Raw genomic sequence first — 22,157 nt, 5'->3', positions numbered from 1 at the left:
CGTTTTCGAACATCCAAAAATGTGGTATGGTTTCAAAAATACTTCTTACCCAAGCACTTTCAATATGATATTAGATTATTGTTAGGGATTGGTCAAAGCATTCAAGAAAATACCCAAAATATGTTCATCTTAAAACAATACCAATTGGAACATCAACAACGAGTCTAAAATAGCGATTTTTGGGTAATCCTGCCTTTTTACAAATAACTCAAACAAAAACTATTACACCGTTTTTGTTCAAATTTTCATCCTTTGTTCATAACATGATTCACGACAAAAAAATGAAAATAAATTACAAAAATATTTCTGTTGGTCACGTGATTCAAAATTGCGGATTTTTTACAAAAAAAAACAAAAGATTTTACTTTGAAATTAGTCAAAGATTGTTTTCAATAAACAACACCAAATTTTTTTTTCATTTTATTGAACAAAGCTTTTCGAGCCTTACTAACTCATCATCAGGTTAAAATGAATTTTCCAGGTTGAAAGATGTATCTACATATCAGACAAAAATTGATTTTAGAATAAAAAGGCTAATTAAAAGTATCTATTAAAAAAATAAAAGAATTCTCAAAGGAGGCAACAAATCGTAACAAAAATTGAATTGCTTAAAATTCTCATGCTTCAAAATTCACAGTGCTCCAATCAAAGGTTACAACCTTTTTCGTCCGAACCGTTATTTTGCATGAAACCACTCCGCTTTGATATATCAGTGCTAAAGAACAATATATAAACAATGATTCAAAGCGGCTAAAGCGCTAGAAATGCCACAAATCGCGACTTTCCAAACCACCAGCCTTACTGGTGGCTCGCGTTTTAGACCGACTTAACACCCACAGTACAGCTTACAACGAGACAGGAACTCAACCACGCAACTCAACTATATTTAACCTTATTTTTACGATGTATTGCAGATTTTGCCCCAAACCAAAACCCCGCCAAAAACAATGTAAAATTCACATATTATAGAACAGTTAACATTTTCTTCATGGCTAAAAATCCACAAAATGTCAAATCACACCACAAAACTTACTTCCCTAAAAGTAGCAATAAAAGGCTATCAAGACCCTTTCTAGGTTGGACAGGCTCGTGGAGAGATGGGATACACCAGAAAAAAGCATACCATACTATTAACACGCTATCTGAAAGTTTGCATGATAAAATCAATTAGGTATTTCTTAAGAATCATGTATACGGGATATCAAGGAATGTAAACCATGCAGATGTCTTTATCAAAAAAGCCACTGTTTTCTGTCAGCAAGATAGCTAGCTATTGCTGCGTGATTTCAACAAAAAAACGATCCGTGCTTTATTTCAATATCCATTGCAACTATATTGATATGTATGTAGTTGGATAAGAAAAAAAAGGTTGTCCCATATGAGGTAAGAGAAAGAAAAGTGCAGAAAAAAAAAGGACGAAAGGTAACAGTATAGACCGATTCTGTGTGACGTCATTTTCACCAACGATCAGCCATTTCTCTAAGAAATGGCAGAAAGAATATGTGTACAGTATGATTTAGTAACACATTGCTTAGCTTTTACACTTTTAATGTTCCCGTTTTGACCTGCGCATAGTTTTTTGTTTGTTTTTATTTTGTGGGTGAAAATATTTCAGTTTGGAACGTGGGCAGTTTGCTCGAGATTTGGTTGAAGATAGTGCCTAACTGGATTTTGCCAGTCGTAGACTGGGTTAAAGACTACCCAGTCTACGACTTAAAGTATCTTAAAATCAGACCGGTCTTGGTACGGTATTAAGAGCGGTCTAATAGCGATTAAATTTTGAATTACGAACATCCCAGTTTTGTCTCATTACGCCCTACAAACCATAAAAACTGATTTCGACCGGTCTTGACTGTTTGCATACGTCATGGCGTTAGTTATAGTTTTACTGGTCCTGGCCATTCGTTTTACTATGTATTTGTCAGTAATCACGACATTGAAACAAAGTTTAGGTTGGACGGTCGATCAAGGCCGGTCTAGGACAGCTCCAATTGTTCATATACTTTGATGGGATGAATTTTCGCGGTGATTAAATTTCGCGGTTGAGCACAATTTTAAGATTTCGCGGGGACTTAATTTCGCGGATGCCATTATCGGGAGATAATATATTTTAACGATTTTATGTCTTTTTACTGCTAAATTATACATACTTCTTTGATGCAAGTAATATTTCAAAAGCAGTTATTTGACATTATTGAGTTTTGCTCAAAAAAATTTCGCGGATAACACCTTTCCGAATCCGCGAAAATCCCAGCGAAAATTTATCCCATTTAAGTAGACGTTAAGAAATGTGTGTTACCGGTCCACAAATCAAAAGATTTTTTTTGCTTGGAGAGTCACATATAAAACTTTGCGACAAAAATAAACAATTGCATTAGACATCTAGTTTTCAGAAAATAGTTTATCGTTGACACAATCAAACATAGAAAAAAATCGAGTTTATTATTAATTTGGAAAAATGGAAAAAAAGTAAGATTGAAAGAAAGCCAGTAGCCCTTACCATGATATATTAGCATCATCTGATATTCGCTGTTACGTCAATACGCGAATCTTTTTTTTCATCAGTATTTTTTCCTAGATATACAAAAACCAACCATAAACCCATGTCGAAAAAAAATACAGCCTACATCGAATAATTCCACCAGTTGAAAACTTAAATAACATGACACAAATGATCGATGATGTATCAGTGAAAATTTTTATGTAAAAACATTGATTTTTTTCGCAAAGTAAGATATATCACGAACCGTATCTCTGAATAAAGGAAAAAGTATTAAAATTCTGGCCGCAAAATATGGAGATAACTCAATAACCATTGCTACTTAGCCAAGTCACGCACGTTTATGTTGAAGTTATGGTGACCAAAATTTGTGTGCGACTTCAATTAGATTTCGAAAAAGTGGATTTGAGATAAAATATATCATCAAAATATCAATATATAATATCAAAAATATAATACATTTTATACAGTGATATAGTTGTCTTAATTTGAACACAATGTTTCACAGGGTTTAAAGTTAATAGTTTTTTTTAAGATTCGATTTGGGGACAAACAAAAGGCTATGCCCATGTACAAAGAAAGCTCAAATTTTCATCAGTAGTGTGATAAAAACTCCTCAGCTTTTTCATTTGGAACCGTTCGAATCATCAACTATGAAAGAGCCCCCCCCAGTTGATCCTAAATTCACGCCATCACGCCACGAAAAACCCTCCATCACGCCAACCGCTGGGGGCCTCATGAAACACTTATTGCAAACAATGTACTGGTAAGGTTCCTGGTAAATCTCCCTGCTGTTTAGCCGTCTGACCGTCGACTCCATGAACTCTCCACGTAAAATATTTATTTCATCATGTTTCTATAAAGACCACTAAATACAGTGAAGTCTCTTCTAATGTCTCCTTAACTCGAACAAGTTTTCTAGTCCGTTCAGCTAACAATGCTCTATAAGCCTTATTCCATACTTCGAATTCTCTATAACTTGAACAAATCTGTGTTCCCCGTGCGTGTTCGAGTCATAGACTCAACTGTATTTCAAAATTCTCAAAAAGCAGTATCCCTGAGAGAAATGACACTTAGCAATTCATTTATACCAGTGGTAGCTCTACAAGTCTAAAAGAAAATATTCTAAGACGCTGAAAAAACTCATGAAAATATCTTTACAAATTATCAAATACCTCGTTAGAACTCGATTTCAGACAATGATACTCAAAAGAAATGATTTATCAATGAAAATAATCGTACGGTCGACTCTCACTAATTTGATATTCAAAAATTGTCTTCGAATTATAGACAGATTCGAATTACAGAGTGTAATATAAACCACTTTTCAGCTGAGGGGACCATTATTTTAGTTCGAATTTAAGAGATAAGAGTTGACCGTAGTTTTTAAAAGTAGGATATACCTTATCAGGTAAAACTTCGTCGGGGAAAAATATTCGTCACTTCCTGGTAGTTGGTAAACGCATTAAGGCTGGGGAAAATTTCCGTCGGGGAAAAATATTCGTCACTTGGCCAAAATTTCGTCACTTTTCCCCGACGAAGTTTTCCCCGATAAGGTATATTTTCAAATCATCAAATATTTCAATTGTACTAGTAGACGTGCATTTGAATATTTGGAAAGGCTAAGTGCATTATGATAATAACACTCCAGTATTGTGCACAAAACATAGACCTAAAATTACAAATCAAACGTAAGTCTGTCTGAGCAAACCTGTATCATATTCGAAGATCTAAAACTTCTCCGCCCCTCTGTCATTATCTTCTTTTTAATAGAACACTTCTTCTCAAAGCCCGTTTTTATAGCATTTTGGCGATAAGAAAACATGCGGTCTAAAATTAGGCCTTGGAAATCGGACCCTTATACAGTGCATAGAAAATTTAGCATAAATTTGAGTAAATTTGTAGTAGAGGGAAATTTGTAAAATCGTGCGACTTTTCAAAATTTAAGGGTCAATATCTTGAGGTACAGAAATCACCTACAGTCGAAATATATCTCTAATTTTAATTTTTTGAGAGCTTTCCAAAAATATACAGCAGGTCTCTCTTTTCTCAAGCTAAAATTTTGACCCTTTGATTTTTGCCTGGAACCGTAATATTTGACCGAAAAACACACCAAAATGTCCGAGAAAAATTTGGCACCCATGAGCAGAGCAGTTTGGGAAGCTTGCAAAAGGTACCCTTAAGGGCCGCACGTCATTTACCTTGAGTGCCCCCCCCCGGTATTATCTTAGATTCCTTTTTGTACTAAACAGACAATTCCAGTTTTTCAATTCCCAGTTCAATTGAAGTTCAGAAAAGTGTGGAGCTCAAAACGATAACTGTTTTAAAGGATAAAATTCTGGCCTTTTGAAGAACAAAAATGTAACAGCAAAAACTTAACGAACTTCAAGGCAACCCACAATAGGTTATACTAATTACCTTATATGTACGTTTATGTTACAAAACTCAATCACAGTGATACCAAAACACAATCATCAATCAAAGAACCTAATCGCATGCCATTTCGAATACCAAAATTTGAAATCAGCCGTTATCAAAGAACCGTCACTGTTGATGATATATCAGCCAATTTTTCGATAATCACTTAACCTATTATTATGAATGATATGATCAATAAAATTATCGACAAAACGCTTCCAACCACGCTCTATCTCGTTTGCTGTAAAGACGCTTAGACAATCTGGAAGAAATGCTACTTAATGGGAAATCATTCACAACCAACTCAAGTCTAAAATATAATCTTAACACTTTTGATTGTGATGGAGAGTTCCTTATAAGAAACTTACGATATGTATAATACAGTTAGATCAGTTACAATAATGCAAATTGTTAAGGTCCGTCTTGTCTGTTCAAATAAAAGAGTGAAATTTTAATAGATTACTTTGAGTCTGGAGCTGTCTATTGTGTAACCTATGTTTGACTGGAGAACTGCAGTCAAAGATTAAAAAGCTTAAAGGTTTTGTTTTTATATAAGTGTTCCCGTTTCATATTAGACACATATTTCATATCAGGACAGTGTCTGCCAATTGTTATATTATGCTGATATAAGCAAAAAAAGTTTTTCTTTTCCTCTTTCTGACCAATTTTGCTCCCCATCTGTATCAATCCAATGCGAAAAAGCTTGTAAATGAAAATTGATGAGTAAGCAAACGATATCACTCTTATTTAAAAACAAAACCTTTAACAAAAAATTGACAAGTAACCCCAGGACAATAAAGCCAGCACAAGATTATTGGATAATAGAGAGAACGGACTAAAAAAAGCCTGTGTAAAGTTGACTGTACATCTTATCCAAGAAAATCAGCAATCCAAATAATTTCATAATGGAACAAGTTAAAGAAAATCAAGGAAGTTTGTACAGTACAATTTCCCATTGCAAACTCAATCAAAATAGCAACCCTTAAATATTATTCATGAGCTAGATAATGTTCAGTATAAAATGTACGATATACAAAAATGGCGAAATTTCTTTCATTAATAAAATAAGACATAATAATGCAAATCTATGTTCCAAGTGTTTCCCAATAGACAACCCGCGCACTAGGCTATGCGGGAGATCGATGAAAACAAGATTATTCACATCACAATACATTTCTGATACTTTGAAAAAAGTTTTGTCAAAAATAATAACCGTCATTTCCATGTGTATGTTCCTGTTTATAAAATACACTATTTTTACAATATCAAGCCAAAAGTTTTTAACTCGACATATAAATTCGGGTTGGTTTCGATTTTCCCCTTTGAAAGTTTTGAAGATATTTTAAGCTTAAAAATGCAGAAATTTTCCCTGACAAGTATAACCGGTGGATACCCTCAAGCCCCTGTACATTCAAAATTTTGAGTTGATTCCAAGCAGATTTTGAATCAATTCTTGCCGAAACAAGTTAGAGATTTTCAGAAGCAGCCGGCGGAGAAATTTTTTAGAAAGAAATATTTGTTCTCATCTTCTAGGAGACCAAATGTTACGACCTTTCAATTTTTTATACAAATGATGTGTTCTGATTTCTAGGAAACCTTTATCGCACTATTTGTCTCCCTAAACTTATCACTACTTTATGGTTTGATGTGTTCTGAAATCTAGGAAAAACAGTTTGTCAAGATAAATTCGTAAGATTTTTGTTTTTCTCCGCGAAAGATGTGTTCTGGAAATTTCTAGGTTTACTAAGCAACAAGATTACATCAATTTTCTCTTGATTATACCCCTGTCTCCCTAGAAGATGTGTTCTGAAGCTTTCTAGGGTTACCTAGACAACAAGAACAAGTTAGATAACCTTGATTATACCCCTGTCTCGTCAAAAGAAATTATTCCTAGCTGATTAATTTTCGAAGATCTGATAAGAACAGATCAAAATTTCTAACTGAAATATGCTCTCAGAACACATCGGAAAAAAAGGTCACCTCGCCGCTGCTTTCGGTTTTTTTATACTGATTGACTTTTGAAAAATAAACAACTTTATGATATAGAAATTAACATTATTAGAATAATAGCCAACTCCTAAACTTAGTCTATCGTAAACGTTTGACAACTAAATTATAGCACATTAAAAGATTCTGATATACTGAAATCAGACTGCACTAACCTGCTAAAAACCATATCAATTCATCGCCCCAGAACATTCAAGCAAAATGGCTCGTAAGACGGATCAGCAAAAGAACATTACAAAAAAAACTAAGAGCGAAAAGAGATGAGATATCTTGTAAAAAATAGTGAATTACATAAAAATGCATTTATAAAAATGTTGAGTAAATCTAAAGCGAGGATTGACAATGTCTTAAAAACCACAATTAGTAACATCGATATTTTAAATACTATTACCGCATTTCATATTCTTTTTGATATCATTCAACTGCAAATTCATATCATGCAATTTTGAAACTGAATAGTCTTAATATCATGAATTCTAGCATCAGTAGTTTTACTTTAAACTCTCAGCTATTTTTGAGTTTATTCCAAGATCTTTTAATAATAACGATTAATAGATCTTGTTTTTATGACTGTGGTCAGTGGTATTTCCTTTAAAAGAAACACTAAAAATTAAACGTTTCCAAATATATAAAAATGTTATCTTTGATATTAAATCTATTTCCAATGTTAGCTTTCCAAAAACAGACATCGTCAGACGTAATTTATGGCAATGATAGAGTCCTTCAAGAATTTAAAAGATTGAAGTCAACAATAAACAACTTTAAGAAATGTACAAAGTAAAAGAAAACAAGAAGTACACCAAAATAACCTATGGAAGTTGACCCTCAACTTCCATTTGCTACTTCTTGACTTCTTTTGTTTCCTTCCATGAAGCCAACATCTTTAGAAATTCATAAATTAACACATGCCTCTAACCGACTAAAACTACCATGAATATGTAAACATCCAGAGAATATATGAAAATAGCCAACGAGTACAAGAGTTGCACAACCTCCCTCTTTTAAGGATAGCAGGAGGCTGGATTAGTGAACACAAGAATTTTATTTTGCATAAGAAGAGCTTGATGCTAGTTCTTTAATTGATTCTTGTTTGAATACCTCTTAATTAAAAATCTACAATACATTTTGATGACGATTGATTGTTTTAAGTAATTAAAAACACAATAAAATAACTTATGATCCTTCATCTTGGTATTTCTAAATGATAGATATGTAGTAAATGGTATACGATACAAAGTAAGGCACAATTGCCTCTACCTTATTCGATCTTCAACGGACTAGATGCTAAGAATTTTCTTCAAATTGTAGAGATCATCTTTATCCAGCAGGGGATCAATGTTTCGGTTCAAATCACAGTAATATTCGAATTATAGAGGTTCGAATTAGAGAGAGTAGACTGTACTAAAATGCAAAGCTGTAATTCATTCTTTATTAGTCAGTTTATATGTATTTGCACTTTTATTTTGAGGACGGCGGATACACAGATGAATAAACTAGGTACTTTAGATAGACGTTTTCAATTTTTCACGATAGAATTTCAACGTAAGAACCGTGTGAGAACCCATTTTAAAGAAATTTTGAATTGTGATATCTCGACTTAATAGTTAGACAAACATTCTTGGCGATTTTACTCAAAACCACAGAGGGTTTCTTCAGGCAAAAAATCTCAAACCACGTGATTATCCCTTTAAAAAGTAGCTTTAGAAAACCCCTAAAATAGTTAAGTACCTAAACCTTATAAAGTAGATGAATAAATCACCACCACCAATGCAGCTATTGAAAAAGCAAACAAATTAAAAAACCTCTCTGCTTAAAAACAAGGAATTGTTAAAAAGGACCGAAATCGAACATTCGATCATGAAGTTAAAAGTCAGTAGGCATTTCTAATTTTAGTATTTCCTTCTAGTCCGTTGGAAACATGACAAGAAAGTAAAAATGAAGAAAAAAATGTCCATCGAAGATTAATTTAATCTCATACAAAAAACAACAACCGATTCTCAGCATACCAAGCATCTTGTTGAGGAAAATACATGAATGATAACTAACGTAAATTCAGTGACAGTAACGAGATTTGCCAAAGACGTAAACCATGCTATCCTTCAAATTGGTTTAGATTAAAAAGCATCTATAAATATTTTGTGAAAAATGCTTTACGTTAATCTAATGTTGTTAACAAATACTTTAATCATCAACTTCAAATGAGGAAATCTAACCCGGGATTATGGTGGAATATCAATTTTCTTTTCTTTCATTGACAAATGGTTAAGGATACAAATGATCAGTTATCGGTTTCCCGAAGAAAGAATATCGATTAATATAATTATCGTACAACCACCAATAGAAAGATATTGAATCATCTCGAATGATTAAAGAGACAGACATAGTTTGCAGAGGGGTATGAACCCCCCTAGGTTTATTTCATCCCCCCCTATATACCCATCCCCCCCTTTTGTAATGAAATCTTATCCCCCCACTTTTTTTTACAGAGAATCCGTTTCGAAGGAAACTCGCTTTCCCACCTACCAGCAAAATTATCAAAAAGAAAGAGTATGAAGTATTATAGTCACAAGCCAACAATGACCAAAATTTCCAAACCCCCCCTTTTTTATTTGATCCCCCCCTACATTCCCATCCCCCCTAGTTTTTTCGGCAGATCTCGGTACCCCCCCTACAAAGGCCCTCCAGAAAGTTGGCATCCCCCCCTATTAAAAAGGGGGGTGCAAACTATGACAGAGCCCATTCGATCATCTTCATATTGAGACTGCAGTCAAGAAGGTAGACTACTGACACCCCCTAAAAGAATCCTTACCCTAGTCAAAGAATTGTAGTGATTATACTTGTGCCCTGGAAACTTGTCTCTCCTACCTTAACTGTTTATGTTAAAGAAACTTTCAAATCAGGAATGATTTGGTGTTCAATGGACCCTCATACTCTGTGGGTGGCTTGTTATGCTCTCCAAAGCACATGTTTTTAATAGATTGATTACAATTTCCTTCTCCAGTTCATTTGGAAGAAAGGTGCATCTTTACTTTAGTTGCTTAGTTGCAAACGCATCGTGGAAAACTGGCATTTAATTTAACGATTTTCTGGAAGCGATCGCCTTCGCGGGTATAACTGTAATATTAAGGTATGCAATCCGGTATTTTTAAGACATAGAATGGTTTAATATCACGTTGGCGCCTCAAATTGTTTTTGGTTTGACCTTTCAGATCAAAACATTTTGCATTATAGTTCGTTTAAATATTAAAACATTTTGGCAATAATATATTCAACCGTATGAAACGCTCCAGCTTTGGAACGAAACATCTAGAAATACCAAAAATATAGTTCACTCAAATTTGGATAAAGGACTTATCGCTCTCTTATTGATTTCTGGCTATTAGGCTTTTAGGATAGAGTATGAAATCTGAAATTTCGAATTTCTTGTGATCGAATGAGACTTTTGTTGAGCTGATTTTCGTTTAAAAAAATCTGGACTCACTCATACTTTTCTTCACCAGCTCTATAATTCGATATTCACATCGTGATTATCGAGTTGAGAAGACTTTCTACCATTCAATGCACTCCCGTATTCGATGAAAATCTAATCCCCCTTTAAAAGTCGAAATGGAAAACGTTAACTATCATTTATTTGTTTAAACTCCGTCAAGGTACAGATGTATTAGCATCAATCAATTCAGACGATTCATATAAAAACCATAATAGGTCAACGTCCATAAATAAAACCCTGTCGTCACGAAATTGCAGCAAAAATAATATTCCCAGCTACTGTAACTATACTGTATTATAGATCCTTGCACAAGATCCAAAAATTTTAACGGTAACAAAAGACCATAAAAATCGCCCATGGATTCAAAAAAAAAATCTTTCACACAAGACCATAATAAAGGCACACTGATTTGAAGTAACAAAGCCAACCAAAATGAAAATCGAACATGAAAGCCAGGAGAGAAATGAAAATCACATGTAAATCCATATGCCGACATTAAATGACGACATTTTATAAACATTAAACGAACTGACTACCATACCAACCTTTAAGAGGGCTATAATGAGGCTGTTTGCACTTTCATAAAGGTGCTAAGATACCTCCTTTTCAGACAAAAAACGTCTTTTTCATCAAAGAGTATTGAAAGGTTTGAAACGAGGAATTGTAGATATTAAAATATGACATGAACATCAAGAGAGGGATTTAGACAGCTATCTAATCCAAATAAACAATTAAAAGTACTCAAAGTGTAACATGATAAAAAAAGTGGTCCCAAATTCCTCTGTTGGGTGACCTTACAATAATGCCTCATCCAAAAGTTTTTGGTCGCTTTTAACTGTCCAAAAATGATTTGAACAATTTATCAAGAAAATATTTTCGCTCATAAAAAGGTCTTTTAGCAACCATATTGATGTTTTTTTTGTCACAACAGAAAAAGAATAGCAGAAACACTACCAGAACGATCATCAGCCATCAAAGGAGACCCCGATAGGAAAGACCATCGAACTAATTTTCGACTTTGTGGATTAAAAAACATTTTATATCCAGAAAATTGTCAAAATACTTAACGTTATGTTTGTAAACATCCACCCAAGAAATACACAAGGAATTATTATGAACGACACAATGCACCATCAAAAAACCCCAAAAATAATCTCCCTTTCTTCTTTAATGACTTTTTCTGTTGAATCGGATGCTAAAAAATGACGAGTGTAATGAGAACTTAATTACTTGTGGCGAGCTTATAATAAAAGGTAATAACCCCCTAAAACATTATATTTATTCCGAAAAAGAAGTTCTCACAGTTCTCGAGATATCGAGATTGGACGCTTTACCAGGCTATTTTTCCAATCATGCATATCCTATTGGTTTTTTAAGATAACTCATAGTCTCATATCCACGAAGAGATTTTCTTCAGTTTTTCAAATGTATTGAACTTGAGCGCGAATTTCAATAGAAACGTCTCTTTGAATGAATTGAAAGTGAGAATGGATATTTGGTATGGATATGGCGCAAAACTAATAAGTAACTGATCCAATACCGTCGCAAAAAGTATTGCCCATCTATTACACCTGTACCCATCAGTATTCCAAATAGCTATTTTTTAACCTCTCTAGTAAAGCCTTTACTTGAAGCATAAGACAAACACAATCAACCATTATAATCAAAGTTCCTTTTGGACTATGCTACTACAAAACAGTTATCTATGTCAATTTCAAAAGCATTGTTTAGAATATCGCACTGCAATATGCACAGAATATCCGGACAGAATCTATTGCAACACTCAAGAATACACAATACATTAATCAGGATATACTCAGTTTCCACATGAACATACAAACTTACCATCAATTTCAAGGAAGTCTACAATGACAACACCATTAAAAAATCATTTCAATTTTTAATGATTCATTACATCGGAGGTAAAAAAAAGCTACCGGAGAAATATACCCTTTGAAGTCAAATAAATTAAAAAAAAGAATGGGATAAAATACATAAATGTATGTCCATTTTTTTTCCTTTTTATCTTTATCACAAATAGGATTGGAGTTGACAATAGGTAGATTTTCTTTTCAAATAAATAGAAAACAGAGCAGATTTGCATTTTTAAGAGAGTTCAATATGGCTCAAAAACGTATTAACAAAACCTATTCCACACTGTCGTCTCGTTTTTATTTCCCATTATAATATCTTACTTTAGCAATAGGTTGCCATGGCTTATCATGCTGTGGCATTAGAAGCTTAACTCGAAGTAAGAAAATAGAAAAAAATGTTAGGATAAGGAAAAAACGTATCATTAAAATGTAATTATCTTAAACAAAGTAGACAAGTTCTTGTAAAAGTTTTTTCTGTGTAGTAGAGCCAAGTCTCTTGGTGGAACGAACCAAGAACAAGAAAGCCATACGTGACAGTTATCAAGCTAATTTGTTTTCAAACAAAGATTAAATAAAGTGTTAAAAAGGATTGCAGATTACAATATCATGAAAGTACGATTTTCTGATTAAATGTTAATTCAGTAGCTGTCTAGCACTACTAAAATCTGCAGGAGCTATCTATCAAAGCTAAGCCATTGTTTCACAAGGACATATCTTACATTAGTCGTTTAGTTATAGCAATATCCTTCTAACAGCTTGAACGCCACAAAGAAACCAACAAAATATCATAATAGAACCATCTTACAACACGAACTAACAGTTTTTTTACTTGAATAAAAGATGTGGTACAATTAACTACCATACAAAAGGAAATACTGTTAGAAATTTAAAGCGGAAATAATTTCAGTAATTAATAGGAAAATAATTTCTATTCCATTCAATGTCTTTTTTTAACTGCTCCTGGTAGTTGCTGAGCATATGATCATAGTACAGTAGACTGTCAATCAAATAAGGAAAAAAGAAGTGACACAATACAAAATAACTCAACTTCTTCTGTATAATTAACCCCTAACGGCTAATGTAGTTAAAAAATCCGCCTAGAATTCTTACTTTCTACTTACAGGCTTAGTAACTAATAGTTTCCATGTGTAACAACTGCTCGATTGAATTTCGCAATCATACATGATAAATTGACTCTTTAATAAATTGGGTTAAGTGTGCTTTGCACGTAATTTTTATCACCAGGTATTTTGGAAGTCTTTCTTATTAACAGTAAATTGTCAATGCTAAGCTTCGTTGTCAGGGTTATGAAAATAAAATAACACCTGGAAATTTCGAACACTGCCGAGGTTAGTCATGGCATGTCTATAACAGTGAAGTAAATGGCAGTTTAACAATTCTATAAACTAAATGGCATCTTAAAAAATCCAGACATAATATAATGCAAGGAATTTATTTAGTGATAGATTTATAACCACAAAATAAGAGGGAAATGTTTCAATAATTTAAAATCAAGTCATAACTCAATAAATGACATGTCATGAGTGAGTGAGCCCCGGAAGCATACGCCCATCTCTAGAATTATAATGCTTCAAAGAGCGAAAACGAAAACAAGATGGAAATGCTAAGAACATGGAAACCATATATGAATGAGGGTTCTGACAGGACCCCATGGAGTAATTATTTGTGCTACTTTATTTAAATTTCGCATGAACAAACTTTGACTTATCTCAGTGCACTCGTTACAAAAAAAGATTATACCGAGAGAAGAAGACTAGAAGAACGAATTTGTGGTAAAGCAAATGAAGATCTAAAAAATTCTAGGGAGCATTATCCGCAAATAAATTAAAATTAAATTGGGATCCTTTCCTCTTCTATACATCCAGCCCTTATACTTTCCCTTATACAGCCCACATTCTACATGACCAGTTAATTGTAGTGTTTTTACAAGCCTTCTGGCTCACTACCTGATTATCCATCAAAAGCAACATAGCTTCAGCCCCCCTGCTGGTTGGGGGGGGGGGTTACACCCTAAAATTTTCCCAAATTGAAGCTCATGAATCTGAAGAATTTTCCCATGCGGCGCAAATTATTTTTAGAAAGTGTGCAAAATATTTTATCTTAAACTTGGAACTGAACGCAATTTACATTGGAAAACCCTTTTTTACTGGATCAATTTTTTGAAAGTGTATAGGGTCAAAAGTCCTGGGGGCTAACAAAAAATTCATAAATCTTTGGGGGGACTTAAAACTCAAGGGGGGGACCTAATTTTTGCCTGGGACCTAAACCCAGGCTGACGCTATGAACAAAAAAAACTGACATATATTTCGATCAAACGATTGACATGGTCAGAAAGAAACTGGAGAGTAAGTTTAAAATCCTATAATATAAAATCACTTAACTAAAAAAAAATGTCCTTTTAGCCTCTCCTCTACACCCTATCATGTCTAAATCCATTGTAAAAGGCATACTGCTGGATGATGAAAGACTGCAAATATGTTTCCAATGTATGAGAAAGGAAAAACCTTGCAGAAATTTACAGATTGAAAATAACATGTCCTGAAGCTGCAGGTGAAACTAGGTGAAATCTTTAATTATTGTCTCCAAACTCCGCCAAATCCTCAATTGGCATTTCCACTTTATGTTGCACCACAACACAAATAAAGTTTGAATTAACCTATATCAACCCTTTGAGTATCTTGGGGGTGTAAAGAGAAATTTTGGCATCTTTGGTGAAAATTTTGGCATCATTGGTGAGCTTGTATTGTGTATTTTACAGACCAAATGTAAAATTGCCATTTACATTATTTTGGTCAAGTTTACATTCTGATCTGTAAAATACCAACCAGGCAGGTTGCGACCAAAGTTATGTAAATCATCTTCAATTACTGGTCGAAATCTTAAACTCATTAAGTCAGTTAAGGGGGGTTTGGAGCCCCCCCCCTGCCTAAGATGCTTCCCATAGTAAAAAAGGTTTAATTAGCTAAAAAAAATGATGAGATGCTTTTGTATGAAAGTATGTATGAAATTTTTCAGAGCTCCACCAATTCTATCCAAAAAACATGTTTTCAGAGAATTATTCAAATCAGTTTTCCTGGTATTTTTAAGGAATTTTCTTGTTTAAAATGAATTCAAATTTTCTTTTTCCACTAAATGGTAGTTTTGTCATTTTAGATTTAAAAACATGCCTTTTTATAAGAATAGTGCTTATAAGAATATCTTATTAAGAATACCTTGAGGGTCAGAATTTGCAAATAAACAAGAATGTAGGGTGGGAAAATCAAAAAGAAGCATAATTCGCACAAAAAAGCATTGACAATAAATCCACCTGATATACATTTTGTTAATTCACTGGCTTTTGAGACAAAGACAAATGCTGCTAATGGGTTAAAATATAATAAGTTAAGAATATCTAACCCTCAAATTCCTAAGAATACTTCACCCTCAGCCAGCATGTAATTTTAGAACCAAAATGATTGCATTATGCCTTTGTATTTGACGTTTTGGAGCACTTTGTGAAAGTAATTTTTTTAATATTCTTTTGATCACATCTTTTGAGTTGGCCAAATTTGATCAATAACCTATCAAAATTTAAAAGTTAATACCTAAAAATAATTTGTCTGATACTTGTAGAAGTTGGAAAAAAAATTGAAAGTGTTGAACTATTTCATGGTGCACCTGTTATAAATTCAAATATCTTAAAGTCTTAATGGTCTTCTGATCATTTTGATTGATCACTGTTTTCCCTTTAAAACTTCATCACTTTATTCAAAATTTCGTTTTTAATACAAAAGTGTTGAAGAGACAAAACAGATGGAAAATGCATAGTTTGGACATTGCACCCGATCCTGCATTATGATCCTCAGAAATGAGTCAAAATAACAAAGAATACCTTTCAAATTCAATTTTTGAACCAAGAAACCAGAGCACAATTTTCTACTTTTCCAATTATTTGCAAAGGATCCAGAGATGAGAAAAATTGATAGTTGAATACTAACCACAGATGATACGTAACAATGTGTGGAAGCCTGATCATCAATTTTATATGCAATTTTTAATTTTAAGTTTATTTTTAAGACAGACACATATATTTTATCACTATTTATTTACCTTATTTATATTCTTTTCTAGATAATATTTGTGAGAATAGGTTTTGTAAAACCTCCTGTAAATTATCGCATAGAAATAGAAATGCTTGACAAATTGAAATTTATCCATCTTTTTTTAATTTTCACTCATTCTCACACAAACTGCTGGGGCCGCCTTTAAGCCGGCCATCGTATAATTGTTCTGTTCCCATCCCCCACCTGCATAATATTTTCCACTAATTTACCGATGCGGAGAAGTAGGAAAAAATCCAGAAAAAGAAAATTTTGCTTTTAAACGTAATAGCTTTTTTTTCTAGCTCTTCTCTGCAGAACAAACAAACACATACTTTAATCGTAGAAATTTTAGCGTATATTAGAGAGCCAGAAAAATCTTGATTTTTTTTGGATTTATTTTAGCGAATCACGATTTCAAAAAATTTCACCTGGATAAATTTTAGCGAATACTTGTATTACATTATTGACTGAATTTGTTTTCTAGCATTTCTTTGCACTGAAACCCTTCCTATTGATAAAAATGTATCAAGGCAATATAAGCAGAAATTTCACGTGGATAAATTTTAGCGTTCTGTCGATTCGGCGTGTTTTAGCAAGATTTATTTTAGCGAAAATAGGGAAAACTTGCTAAAACGCTAAAATTAGTCTCACTAAAATTTCTGAGATTAAAGTAAACTAGCCGGTGCCCGGCGTCGCACGCCGGTTTAGCTGTTTGCTGAACGCATTTAAAATCCTTTGAGATGTTGGGAAGGTGGCTTCAACACGATGAAATCAAAGTTTGACTCTATCCCTCCCGGGTGACGTATCTTTTAACCATATTTTGAAAAAGATTTTTGTGGCAAAAATGATCAGAAAACAGAAAGGGCGTCATTCCCAAATTACACCATACCGGCGACCAGCGACGTCCGAGACGGCTCTGCAATTAGATCTTTTTTCTCGCTTCGCTCGTGTTATATTTGCCGTAGTTCTTGATGTTTAGGAAAAACTTTGATGTTAAGATAAGCGGAGTGAAATAATAGACATGACACGCGATTCGTCGAAAAAAGGCAGCCCGGGGGAGAAGGGTATGGGTATGGGTATGTGCCGGCCTTAAGGGTGCTTTTTTTGAAACATGGCAATTTGAAAAATCGGAAGATCAAACTTCAGTCCCACTAAGAATTGGAAAAATAGGAACATTTCAACTTTTTACCCCCAGAAAGATAGAAATTTGGTCAAATTAGTTCCAAAAAGTGAATTAAAATTCACACAATTTCCCTTCTTTCTTCTCTTTATTCTGCTAAGGGTCCGAGGGGCAGGGCCGAAAGTCAGCTCGCAACCATAGTCTCCCCGAAAGGCAGCTAGGACAGGCAGAGAAAAAAGCGTGATAGCGCAATTTTATGTTGCTTTTTATAAAATAACTTTGTCATAACTTCAATAATTTTTTAAATTCAACAATGACTTGGATTTACAGCAAAATAATAAGCGACATACATGTTTAAAGGTCCCTTTTTACGAAGTAAGAATTCTAGTTTTTACCGCCTTTCGAATGTATTTTTAATGTTGCTGTTGTTCTAACAAACTTGTCTTGTGATTCTTGTGTTTTATTTTACATTTGTTCTTTTCTTTAACAGATTCTGTTTAAAAGATTTCTTTTGTTTTGAAAAGAATTCGAATGTCTCAAATCAAATAAGGTCGTTAATTACATTCAAAAACATAAAACAAAAGAAAAGAAAGAAAAAAAAAGAAAAAAGTCTAATCTATCAATCAAAACAAAGTTTTCATAAAACGGCGCGAATCTGATTTAACACATTTGTGGAGCAAGAAGCAAAAGTCATCTTTTAAAAGAACAAAACATTGCTTGCGAAAACGAAAGTGACACACAAACAAAATGACATACCGGGTGCAGCAGAAAAAACTTTGGACGTTTGGCGAGCCACTGAGGCCGAACAAAGTCTTGTTTAGACTCAAAACCACTTTTATTAGAAAGAGGACATGCTAACTTAAATTTTGCGGTATAACTTTTTAAGTTTGGTCAAGTAGTTGTCAAGTTATAAGCTTTTGAAGTTAAAATTCACTTTTCGAAAAGTGTGAAAAACACGTAATAAAAGGGCATTAAATTAAGCATTTTTAAGCGTTTTCGATAAGAATTTCTTTCAAATATTTCTAAAAACTGACTATTTACTAAAAACTGACTATGTTGTAAACGAAAACTGCTTTTAAAAGTATTTTAACAATTAAAATTATGTCGTAAAAGTCGTTAAATAAGTCAAATACTGAGCTATTTTTTCATTATTTGCATAAATTTAATACACCTTTTTTACGTGTTTTTCACACTTTTCGAAAAGTGAATTTTAACTTCAAAAGCTTATAACTTGACAACTACTTGACCAAACTTAAAAAGTTATACCGCAAAATTTAAGTTAGCATGTCCTCTTTCTAATAAAAGTGGTTTTGAGTCTAAACAAGACTTTGTTCGGCCTCAGTGGCTCGCCAAACGTCCAAAGTTTTTTCTGCTGCACCCGGTACAGACTACGGCTATTAATATATAGACAAAACAAATAACACTGATAAAATTAGATTGAAACTACGTTAACGTTAAACATTATCATTCAGCTATACTTTGCAAGAACACAAAAAAGATAGTCCACCCTGATCAGAAGAAGAAAATTGGCTTTCTAACGCGATTTTTAAAAACCCAGAAATCTTTCCAACCGCCCGCTTGTCCGCATGTATTTTTTACAGTCACTGTGAGGCGAACAGAACAAATTTTTGATGGCCACCTAAGTGTGTTTTCAGGCTCCTCAAAACAAAGACAAGGTGCAAGGGGAGGTCATCAGTAGTCCGACACTTTCTAGTCCAACAGTAAAAACAAAGTGCACCAAGGGTTGAAATGAGAGAAAGTGCACTTAATGGTGTAAAAAGTGAGAAAAACAAAGCTTTTGGGCAAAGCAAAATTTTGGAAAATCAGGTCGACCAGGTTTTTGCTACTGTTACTGATAAATATATCAAGGAAAACAGGAAATTCTCACCAGTAGTCTATGTTTCCTACATCATTTGGTTTTCATGACTTTCTCCTTGCTCCATAGGATGCAAAGGCAATGTTGTATGATGGAATACATCCTTTTTTCTTCTGCACTACTGCACTGAATTTGAAACTGGCACCACATGGCTTCAAAATTTTTGAGTTTTTCCCGCCAGCAAAATTATTTTTGACGCATGCGTAAAAAGCTCAACTTTTAAGTGGGCGGAACGCTTAATTTCTGGTGGTGGATTGGCGGCCGCCCACGCTAATGCTTTTAGATCGAGAACATACCCGAGGGAGTATCCAGGAGTATCATACAGCTCGAATAAATGTTTTGTCTGATGAAAACTTGGCGTCTGGTATCCAGGATAAGGAGAACAGGGGTCCACCAGTCCTCCTCTCTTGCTGCTGGCTAAATCCATTGCGCGGTCAGGAAAAACTGTTTTTTAAACCTTCACGCTTCAGCCAGGAACATCTTCAAATTAGCCATATCCAGCCTATCGCCTCGGAAAATTGTCTATTTAGCCCACATGAGCGTGCACCAGGGGATATGCCAATTATATAGCCCCCCAGGTTACGCGTCAACCAAGGACACTTTTTGTATGTATGAGTGCGAGGCGGTAACTCTGATCGAGTCTGATCTTTTGACCTAAATCACGCAATCATGCAGGGCCCGCGCCACCGGGGGGGCAAAGCAAAATAAAAAAATTCTCCTAACCTAATTATTTTTTTCTTTTCTGTGCGCGTGCCAATAAAAACATTAGAACCTTTCTAAAAGGGGACAGATGGACACTTAAATAAGTCTAATTATACTATTTTGTTTTAAACAAACAAACTTAACAGTTTTCTTTCAGAAAATCAGAACAAAAAGGAAGCTGTTTTAGCCAAATAAGACAGGTCAAAATCGAAAATTTTCCGGTCCGTTGGCGCAAACCATGGTTGCGCCTCCTTAGTCACTATATTTTTGTTGGCCCCCTCACTTTCAAAATCGTGGCGCGGGCCCTGTCATGTGTAAGAGAAATATGTCGAGTGCGGTAATTGGCTAAAGAAAAATAATCGCTTCTCTGGCAACTAGATGCACAAAGGTCGGGAACATTTTCAACCCCGGGGGGGGGGGTACTTAGGCAAAAATGGATGATGGGTATGTGCGGACGGTAAGGGTCGGTTTTTTCACCTTTCAAAGTCTCTCTAAGGGTCGGAAAATTCAAGATTTTTAGGAAATTTTTTGATTTCCAGAGAAAAAATTGTAATAAAGTCTCTCTAAGGGTATGACTTTTTTCAAAAATCGAGAAAAAATAAATCAAAAAGTCTCTCTAAGGGTCACCTTTTCAGCAAAAATCAGTCTCTCTAAGGGTCGGTTTCCGAAGGTCCCGTCCGCACATACCTCTCATTCGCCAACCCTAGTACCCCCCCCGGGTTTTCAACTCAACGTCTTGGAAGGTCTTCGAATTAGCCTATCTTATCAGAAATTCGTCTAATTAGACCAGAATAGGAAAATTAGTGGCTTTAACGGTTTATATCTCAGGAGCTAGAAGGAGTTAGAAGCTCGTTCATAGTTCGTTGGATAGCTTAGAATCTCTTCTTTCTTTTAGGCGCTGCGCAGACCTGCCTGAATGATGGAAAGGTGCCCAGTAGTAAAACTTCTAATTAATTCGCTAGAGGACAGAATCAAGTAAAGCAGGGCCAAATTTGGAGGTTCTTGGATCACTCCAAAAATGGTAAAAAAACGGTCAAAATCTTAAATAAGTGGATTTTTGTCAAATCTTTGCACTTTTTTGACTTTTTGGCTTAAAATCTCACCGGAAAGACTCACTTTAGATTTTTTTTTTTGCTTGACCAATTCCTACGAGTTAGACCAAAAATGACTATTTCTAACTCAAATTGGGCATTACAGGAGGGCTTCGTTCTCCTACATAGCCAATGTCTGGTATACCCGACATTGGCACCTAAAGGGTAAAAGTAAATTTCAAAATTTAGCTTGTTTTCTCAATGTTAATCCATCAAGAATTTAGCAAGAATGAGGGTTTGATAAAAAATTTCGTTCCATTTTCCTGTTAGGGTATTGTTGGAAATATTGTACTAGTAAGATAATTTGGGTGCGCCAGTGGGCTCAGTTTTACATTAAACAAAATAAGACGATGTTTTCTTACTTTGCAAGTGAATTTGCATTTCGGTTTTATAAACAATGGCTGTTGAAAAAGAAAAAAATAATTTATGTATAAGTGACAACAAGAAAAACTATAAATTACAATATTTACTACTATTAAAATATATTTAACAATCATATTTAATTTCATTGAAAGAGAAAAACAAATGAAATATAATTTTCGAACTAAAACAAATTTGTCTCTTGATAAAAATTGAAAGTTGCAATAATAAGCTCAAGATTAAGAATAAAATTTTGAAAGATTAGCTTCAAGTTGAGCAATCGGAACAGGAAAGTTTAACAAATGGCTGTCCCATAAAAAAAAATCCGTACATTGGGGTGGACGAACCTTTTCAATTATAAAAAAGAATTCTTGGAAATGTGTGGGTACCCCTGGAAAATGGCAAAATTTGCAAAAAAAAATTTAGAAAATTTCTTACATACCTTATAATGACGGGACTAACTAAAATCAGTCTCTTACCCCCTGAAAACTTTAGAATAACTTTTTACCCTGTGGAAAAAGGAAAATCACTCCATTAGACCCCCTGATAATTCCTCTCGGATTACCCCCTGAAAATGTTCATCCACCCTCTGTATGGATATAAAATTGAATGGTCT

General features: G+C 34.1%; 1 protein-coding gene across 3 annotated transcripts in view; it reads right to left on the bottom strand.

Annotated features, from left to right (window-relative positions):
• LOC136797666 (uncharacterized) overlaps positions 1 to 19,499 on the bottom strand; it is a 42,301-nt gene extending 22,802 nt beyond the window's left edge. Inside the window, exon 1 of one of the 3 annotated variants that reach the window (XM_067054248.1) lies at positions 19,401 to 19,499. The gene's annotated coding sequence lies outside the window, so the exon portion shown is untranslated. Of the gene's footprint in view, positions 1 to 7,080; positions 7,138 to 12,260; positions 12,331 to 19,400 lie in introns of those variants that run through there. The other 2 variants (XM_067054251.1, XM_067054252.1) reach the window with 2 other exon arrangements.
• Between the last annotated feature and the right edge of the window lie 2,658 nt (positions 19,500 to 22,157).

The sequence above is a fragment of the Clytia hemisphaerica genome, unplaced genomic scaffold (assembly GCF_902728285.1).
Source record: "Clytia hemisphaerica strain Z4C2 unplaced genomic scaffold, Clytia hemisphaerica genome assembly, whole genome shotgun sequence".
NCBI lineage: Eukaryota > Metazoa > Cnidaria > Hydrozoa > Leptothecata > Clytiidae > Clytia > Clytia hemisphaerica.
This window is presented reverse-complemented; position numbering and strand designations above follow the sequence as displayed.